The 9,041-nt window shown below is 39.6% G+C and overlaps 1 pseudogene; it reads right to left on the bottom strand.

Moving 5' to 3' along the window:
* Positions 1–6,750: 6,750 nt before the first annotated feature.
* Positions 6,751–7,707, bottom strand: LOC100685451 (annotated as a pseudogene).
* Positions 7,708–9,041: the final 1,334 nt, after the last annotated feature.

Below are 9,041 nucleotides of genomic sequence, written 5' to 3'. Positions count from 1 at the left end.
ATCTCTGACAAAATAGGAAAGAATATCCAATGGGAAAAAGACAGTCTCTTCAACAAATGGTGCTGGGAAAACTGGACAGCAACATGCAGAAGAATGAAATTGGACCACTTTCTTACACCACACACAAAAATAAATTCAAAATGGGTTGGAAGCTAAATGTGAGATCTGAAACAAACAAACAAGCAAAAAAATCATAGAAGAGAAGAGGTCACAAGCAGTAATTTCTCTGACATCAGCGGTAGCAATTTTATCTAGATAGGTCCCCTGAGGCAAAAGCAAAAATTAACTATTTTGACTACATCAATATAGAAAGCTTCCACAGAGCGGAAACAATCAACAAAACTAAAAGGCAACCTATGAAATGGGAGAAGATATTTGCAAAGGACATATCTAATAAAGAGTTAGTATCAAAACATATAAGGAATGTATACAACTCAACACCTCCCCACCACCAAAAAAAAAAAAAAAGATTACAAATGAGAAGGCTTGGATAGATATTTCTCCAAAGACGACATACAGATGGCCAACTGACACGAGTAAAGATGCTCAACATCACTCTTCATCAAGGAAAAGCAAATCAAAACCACAATGAGATATCACCTCACACCTGTTAGAATGGTTAAAATAAAAAACACAAGAAACAAGTGTTGACAAGGATGTGGAGAGAAAGGAACCCTCTTACACTGTTGGTGGGAATGTAAACTGGTGTAGCCACTGTGGAAGACAGTATAGAGGTTTCTCAAAAAATTAAACATAGCATTATCATATAATCCAGTAATTCCATTACTGGGTATCTACCCAAAGATATGAAAACACTAATTCAGGGGCACTGGGTGGTTCAGTCTGTTAAATGTCTGCCTTGGGCTTGAGTTGTGATCTCTGGGTCCTAGGATTGAGCCCCATGTGATGCTTCCTGATCAATGGGAAGTTCTCCTCTCCCTCTCCCCTTACCCCTTCCCTCCCCTTCTTTGCTCTCTTTTTCTCTAAATAAAATCTTTTTAAAAAGTCATTTTTTAAAAAAAGACTCTCAACTATAGAGAACTGCATAGAATTGTTGAATCACTGTATTGTACACCCAAAACTAATATAATATTGTATGTCAAGTATACTGGAATTAAAATTAAAATTTAAAAAAACTCTAATGAGATACCACCTCACACCAATTACTACATTTTGGCTACTATCAAGAAAAAGAAAACAGAAAACAATAAGTGTTGGTAAGACTGTGGAGAAATTGAAACCATTCTTTTTTAAAAATTAATTAATTAATTAATTAATTTTAAGATTTTATTTATTCATTCATGAGAGACACAGAGAGAGAGAGAGAGAGAGAGGCAGAGACACAGGCAGAGGGAGAAGCAGGCTCCATGCAGGGAGCCCAATGCGGGACTCGATCCTGGGACTCCAGGATCACGCCCTGGGCTGAAGGCAGGCGCTAAACTGCTGAGCCACCCAAGGGTCCCCCATTCTGTATTTTTGATAGGAATAAAAAATGGTACAAATGCTATGGAAAACAGAATGGAGGGGCCTCAAAAAATTAACAATAGACCCAGCAAATCCTCTGTAGATATACACCGTAAAGAATTGAAAGCAGGATCTCAAAACTATACTGGTAACTTATGTTCATAGCAGCGTGATTCACAACCCCTGAAACGTGGAAACAACCCAAGGGTCCATTGAAGTACAAACCAATAAACAAAATGTGATATAATTCATACAATGGAATATTATTCAGCCTTAAAAATGAAGAATTTTCTGATAAATGTAACATAGGTAAACCTTGAGGACATTATGCTAAGTAACAGAAAACAATCCCAAAAGACAAATACTGATCGATTCCACTTATATGAGATACTTAGATTAGTCAAAACCATAGAGACAGGATGTAGAATGGTGGTTGTCAGGGAAAAAGGGGGCTATTGTTTAATGGATACAGTTTCAGGGATATAAGATTAAAGACAGATGGTGGTGATGGTTGCACAGCATTATGAATGTGTTTAATACCACTGATCTGTACAATTGAAATGGTTAGGATGGTAAATTTTATCATGTGTATTTTACCACAATAAAAAAACTTGGAAAAAAATATCTTTATCATCCATCACTAATAGTACTAATCATTAATCCATCATTAATCCTCCCTACTATTGTCTATGTCCAGCCAGGGGACAGACTAGCCACAGGCTGAATCCAGGCCAGAGACAGTTTTTTTTTTTTCCTTTAATTTGTTGCTAATATAAAAACTGGGAGTCTAGGGACGCCTGGGTGGCTTACTGGTTGGGCATCTGCCTTTGGCTCAGGGCGTGATCCTGGAGACCTGGGATCGAGTCCCACATCGGGTTCCCTACATGGAGCCTGCTTCTCCCTCTGCCTGTGCCTCTGCCTCTCTCTGTGTATGTCTCTCATGAATAAATAAATAAAATCTTTAAAAAAAACAAAAACAAAACAAGACAAAAACAAAAACAAAAAAACTGGCAGTCTCCAGATACTATTTTCCACTGAGGAGAACCAAGATTCTTTGGACATATGATATTTCCAAGTTTGGGCAGGAAATTGTAAAAGATGACCTGGGACAACTTGTCCAACGAGATAGTAAAGAAGTTACCAACTTCTTAACTTTGGGTTGTGCCAAATGACTCAGGAGCCAACTTGCAGAGGCTCAGATGTATAAAATGCGAGATTGTTTTATCATCAACAAGAACTGCAATACATTAAAAATATTTAAACACACCAAATATATTTAAATCTGTGAGTTCATAAGCATAATACAAATAATTAATTGATAACCAGGGAAGATGCTTGGGAACTAGCTCATTATTTTGAAAATATATAAGTAACGGGAAAGAGTCAAGCATCCCCTAAACAAAGTACACTGTCATGTAACCAATAATGGATAAGGGAAAGTTTCTCTTTACAGAAGTATTCTAGCTATTAAGTAAAGAGGTCCTTAGGTGCACACACACACAACATATATATATATTAGAAAATCACTATTCTGCAACCTCAAAAAACTAGTTGAACCAGATATTCAATAACAAAGGCTGGGTTGCCTGGGTGGCTCAGTAGTTGAGTGTCTGCCTTTGGCTCAGGCTGTGATCCCAGGGTCCCGGGATGGAGACCCAGATGGATACCCGTATCAGGCTCCCCGCAGGGGACCTGCTTCTCCCTCTGCCTATGTCTCTGCCCCTCTCTGTCTCTCTCATGAATAGCTTTTTTTAAAAAAATATTTTTAAAAAATGGCTAATATTACAGAGAGACATCATATTACATGTCTCTGGCATATGAAAGAACACAATGCCACTTATTTAGTAGGTTCACCCAAAAAAGTTAAGCTGAAATTTGATCAAGCCTCTATATCTGACTACCAGTTCACAGAAAATACAGAGGAAAGGTGAAAATATTAAATGATACTCTAAGGATGCAATCAGAAAAACCCAGAGTCTGGGAAAGTTTACAGAACAAATAACCCAGGTTCTTTAACACATGAGAAAAAATGCAAGATCCGTGAGTGATTATATTCTAATACTCAATAGCACTGAAGTACAGACTTTAAGCATTAGAGTGTCTTAGAGACAAGTACTACCTCTGTCATTTATTAGCCATTTGCATGAAGAAGTTAATTTAACCTCTTTAAGCTTAGGCTTCTTTACCCATAAAATGGTCATACTGATAGCAACTATCTCATAGAGTTGTGAGGATTGAGATAATGGACAAAAAACACTTAGCTCATTGCCTAACTTATGGAAACATGCACAATAAGAGCTATGTTTATAATCTTTATCATTAAAGAATGTGTGCTGAATGAATGATTAAATGAATGACTAGAATTAATAGGTTAAAAATACTGAATATAAACTATTCTTAGCTGATAATGTTGGCTACATCATTTACTCCATATTTATTGGGCACTGAAGTGGTGCAGGCGGTACAAAAATGAGTAAAATGTGACCTCTACACTTGGACTTCTGCCTTTTAAAAAAGAAATCCTCCATGTCTTAACCGCAAGGAATACTACCTAATGAGACTGCCAAGACCCCTCTAACAGTCTGCTGGGAAGAACTTTTAGAATGGAGGACTATCACTCATCATTCTTTCCTCCAGAACCTGATCAAGGGGTGGATAATGCTCATTGTCACGAGACTGTACTCCCTATCATTGAAACACTTCAGAATTATTAACATTCTTATCAGACTTTAGCTTGTTGTCTGGTTCTTTTCTGCTCTTGTCACTGCCACCTGTTCCTCCTTTCTATCCACAAGGTCTCCTTCTGCTACTGACACTGAGGGAGGATCAGAAGATAGACATATTCCTCAGTATGACTTGGACATGGAAGAAAATAAGCAAACAACCTTGCCAGAATGTTAAGAGAACAAGTACTTCCTCATTAGAGAAAAGACAATGGACCTACTTAAAAACTGAGATCCGAATGACTAATGCAGTACAGACAGTTCCCACCTTAGAAACGCTTGACTTACAAACAACCCAGATACGCATTGCTGCCCTGCCTCAGCCCCAACCCAGGAAGCTGCTGTTATCATGGGAACAAATGGGTGCATGAAAGGGGGGAAAAATGAAGATTTTATAAAATCAAGGGGGCTCGGGCAGCCCCGGTGGCTCAGCAGTTTAGCGCCACCTTCAGCCCAGGGTGTGATCCCAGGGTCCTGGGATCGAGTTCCACATCGGGCTCCCTGCATGGAGGAGCCTGCTTCTCCCTCTGCCTATGTCTCTGCCTCTCTCTCTCTCTGTGTGTCTGTCATGAATAAATAAATAAAATCTTAAAAAAAAATCAAGGGGGCTCAAAATAAGAGGGAAAATTTGAGACAAGAATAGCTTGTTTTCCCACCCATATTGTAAATTTATTCATTTAACTTTGTTTTACTGCCTGAAATTCTATATTTATAGAGAGCCATGGTTAGCAAACAGTTCTTTTTAAAAAAGACAACTGCTTTTAATGGGAGTTTTTGCAGTACTCTAGTATTTCTGGGCCAATTTTTCACTAATGATATGAGAGATTTTTAATGTCCGGGGGGCTTGTTGGTTTTTTTTTAAGAACTTATTTATTTATTTGTTTTTTATTTATTTATGAGAGACACAGAGAGAGAGTGTCAGAGAGATAGACAGAGGGAGAAGCAGGCTCCTCGCAGGAAGCCTGATGTGGGACTCCATCCCCAGACTAGGTTCATGCCCTGAGCCAAAGGCTCAACCGCTGAGCTACCCAGGTGTTCCAATGGCAGGTTTTTTTTTTTAAAGTCAGTATTTAAATAAATAAATAAATAAATAAATAAATAAATAAATAAATAAGATTAAGTCAGTATTTTTAATGAGATAGGAAGACTGCCCTGACATCACCTACAATAGTAGGTAGTCAGCACCATAGGCTCAGCATCCTGAGCAAGGGACATGCCCTGGTAAGCATATGTCACAGCCACCACATACAGAAAACCCAACTACCGTTTGTACATACAACAGGAAAGGAGCCCCCTGAAGCTCTTATTTTTGAGGGTCTCTAAAATGGATGACATAGACCTGAGACAGTCTGCAGCAAAGCCCACCCCCTGGAGGAAGGCCAACTGAAGTCAGAGAGGCCAACACTGAGCCAAAAAGAAGCTGATCTGAAAAACACATTAAGGAAACAGACACAGAGAAAGAGAAAGATGGGTTAAAAATCCTGCTGAAGTCACTAAACTCCTAGAAATGATGCACTTCCTAGTTACAAAAGCCAACATAGTCTTCATACTCTGAATCGTGTTTCTTGTCCCTTATAAACAGAAGTCCTAGAACAGCTTCATTTTCAGACCCACTGTTTTACTTCCTGGCTGGTCTCCTGCCTAACCACTCAGCAGGTGCTTGCCTGGTTTCCCAGAGAAGTGACCTCTCTGCCTCAGGGCCTAGTGTCCTAAGGGCAGCAGCAGAAGCAATACTGGCTAGTGCCCCAGGTCACCTTCTCTCCCAGGAGCCTGCCTATGAGGGGGAAATGCTATACAGTGAGGTGCAGCATCTCTTCCTAAGAATGTCACCTGGGGGCAGTCCTGGGTGGCTCAGTGAATTAGCGCCTGCCTTCGGCCCAGGGTGTGATCCTGGAGTCCCGGGATCGAGTCCCGCGTGGGGCTCCCTGCATGGAGCCTGTTTCTCCCTCTGCCTTTGTCTCTGCCTCTCTCTCTCTCTCTCTCTCTGTCTCCCATTAATAAATAAATAAATTCTTAAATAAAAAAAAAGAATGATCTGGGCCCTCATTTTCTTCATTTCCTCAAGGTGCTGGATACACCTTGAAGAGTACTAACTAGAATTCCAAATATCTCTTGACAGTTTTTTATTTTTTGTTTTTTTTCCTCTCAACAGATTTTGAAAAGAGTGGAGATACACTGTGAGAGTCACCAAAGCTGGGGTGCAAATATTTACACTATAGAATAAGTGAAGTTGAACAGTGGAATACTATGCATAACCAATGGGCGTTTATTTCATTTCAGGTTTTAGCTAATTTTATTTCATTGTAGTTTGTGTAGTCATTTCCCAGAAATTACATGACCTTCTCAGATGTTTTTAGATTTTTTTTTTTTACATTTTACTACAAGGGGAAAAAAAAACTAAAAAAAGAGAAAAAGAGAGAGAGGGAGAGAGACTATATTTAATTCTACTTTTCTAAAATAAGTATTTCCTTCCAGTTTGCATGTAATGTATTTCTTTTTTTATTTTATTTTAAAGGTTAGAAAACCAATTTTTTTTTTATTTCTAAAGCTCTGCCATAGATTTCTAGTGGGTGCTGATGGTCACCGGCCACGTGCATACCAGGTTGTCCGTGTAGCAGGCAAACAGTCTGGCCATCAGCAGACCGGGCTAGGGAGGTATACCAGGATGGCTCCACGCTGCTGCTGGTACTGATAACTTTCTGCTTCAGTTAATCTACAGTTGTCTTGACTTCTAAGTCCAGACCTTGGTGCTGGGGCCTGTGGCAGCATAGAGCCGGTATCCGGACTGAAGTACAGGGCACTGATGATGTCCGCACCATCTGGAGTAGAAAGCCACTTGCCTTTGTTGAGGTCCCACAGCATGGCCTGGCCATCCTTGCCTCCAGAAGCACAGAGAGATCCATCTGAACAGACAGTCACAGTGTTCAGGTAGTCTGTGTGACCAATGTGATTGGTCTTCCACTTGCAGTTTGGCTGGTTCCATACTTTGACCAGTTTGTCCCACCCACAGGAGATAATGATGGGATTGCTGCTACTGGATGAGAAGCAGACACAAGACACCCACTCAGAATGGCTTTTATGCTGGACAGTACATTCTACTACTTGGTGATGGAGCCAGAGACAATTTGTAGGGTTGTCAGAGGAGAAGTCCCCACTCAACACATCCTTGGTATGGCCTACAGATCTACATACCAGTTGTGAGATCCCAAAACCAAAAGGTTCCATCACAGGAGTCTGAGAGGGCAAACTGGCCATCTGAGGAGATGAACACGTCACTAACAAAGTGGGAATGACCCGAGGAGCATACGGTGGATGCCCTAATTAGTCTCATCTCTGGTCAGCTTCTACATGATGAAAGTCTTATCTTGAGAGGCTCAGTCATGGCAGCAGCTAGAGCGGGTGTCCCTGCAGTGACAAGGATGGAGCTGGATGGCTCAGAGAGACCAGTGCCACAGCTCCTCTGGCCACTGCCCTGCTGAGGAAGAAAAGCTGCATCTGCTGTATTTCCATGTTTCCACATGTGAAATCCCAGTAATGTAAAAGTCTGTTTGCCTTTTCACTTCTATTAAAAAGTAAATGCTTTTCTCCATGGCTGATCTTCATAAATATAATTTAATAGCTATATATGTAATATAATGTAACTATAAACAGAAATATGATGTGAAAATTCTATCTCTTCCAATAGACATAGAATTTACATGATATTCATAACTTATATTATCTAGTCACTAGACACTTTAATTTTTTCCCAATAAAATAGGATTATTGGTCAAAAATCTATGAATAGCTCTTGCTCTGTATTATGTAAAATCCATTTTCAAAAGAATGATTTCAAGTCACTCCACTAGCCAAGTGTGGGTGTATGTGTATGAATGTTTCACTTATTATACAAGAGATCCCATCTTCAGTATTATCTTCTTATTTTTCTTTTTCTTGTATAATATGCATTACATGTTACCTTAGGGGACATCATATAAATTGAAACCTGAATTTCCGAAAGAATAATTAAGACTTAAGAAAGGAGACAAAAATGAAAGCTTGCAAGTATGCAATTTTCCTATTTCTAAATCTTTTGAAAGTTAGCATTATTAACATATACTATTTATAATTCTTTTCCCTATTTTAGACACTGCAGCTTACAGAGAAGAATGTAATCTTATATGGGCATGCTCTTCTACCAGCAAGGACTCTGGTTTCACAGAGCATTAAAACAAAGATGCAAATCTGCCTTTTTATACTCCACCAAAAAATGGGTATACCTTGTGAAAGACAAACCTGGAAGGAACAGAAGATAGGAGTCAAGAGAAGGCAAAACCTAGAGATTTAAGAGGTTTTACAGAGTCACAAAGAAGAGAAGCAAATATTTATGAACCAATACCATTCAAAAACCTTCCATGCTTTTCCGACACATGATGCATCTACCTTCCCTGTTCCAAGGTCTGAGTCTTTCTTGGAGACAGGTATCCAAGCTGCAAATCTCCAGGGTGCCTTCCTTAGGAAGGAAGCTGTGACAGGCTGAGGTGGGCTATGGAGCCCTTGCTAAAGACTCTGGAACCATCTTTAATTCTGGAATTCTGCCAAGAATGAGGAGCAGCTCTGGGCTAGACTTGGAACAATGAAGACCAAAATGACTGAACATTTAAACAGCTGTGGTCAGGCTCCAGAGACTAGCAGTCCTGACACAGATTGCATGCAAACTTGACGGACTGTTTCCAACTCCTTGCTTGTTTATCAAAGAAATGTATGTAGTCATCGTAAAAGCACATAGCTAGTTATATAATGATTATATCCCAAATGCCATACTCTAAACTCTTGGATTTATACAGTTCACCCATAGGCTTTTGTTGTTAAGTA

The sequence above is a fragment of the Canis lupus genome, chromosome 4, assembly GCF_011100685.1.
Source record: "Canis lupus familiaris isolate Mischka breed German Shepherd chromosome 4, alternate assembly UU_Cfam_GSD_1.0, whole genome shotgun sequence".
In the NCBI taxonomy this organism is placed as follows: domain Eukaryota; kingdom Metazoa; phylum Chordata; class Mammalia; order Carnivora; family Canidae; genus Canis; species Canis lupus.
This window is presented reverse-complemented; position numbering and strand designations above follow the sequence as displayed.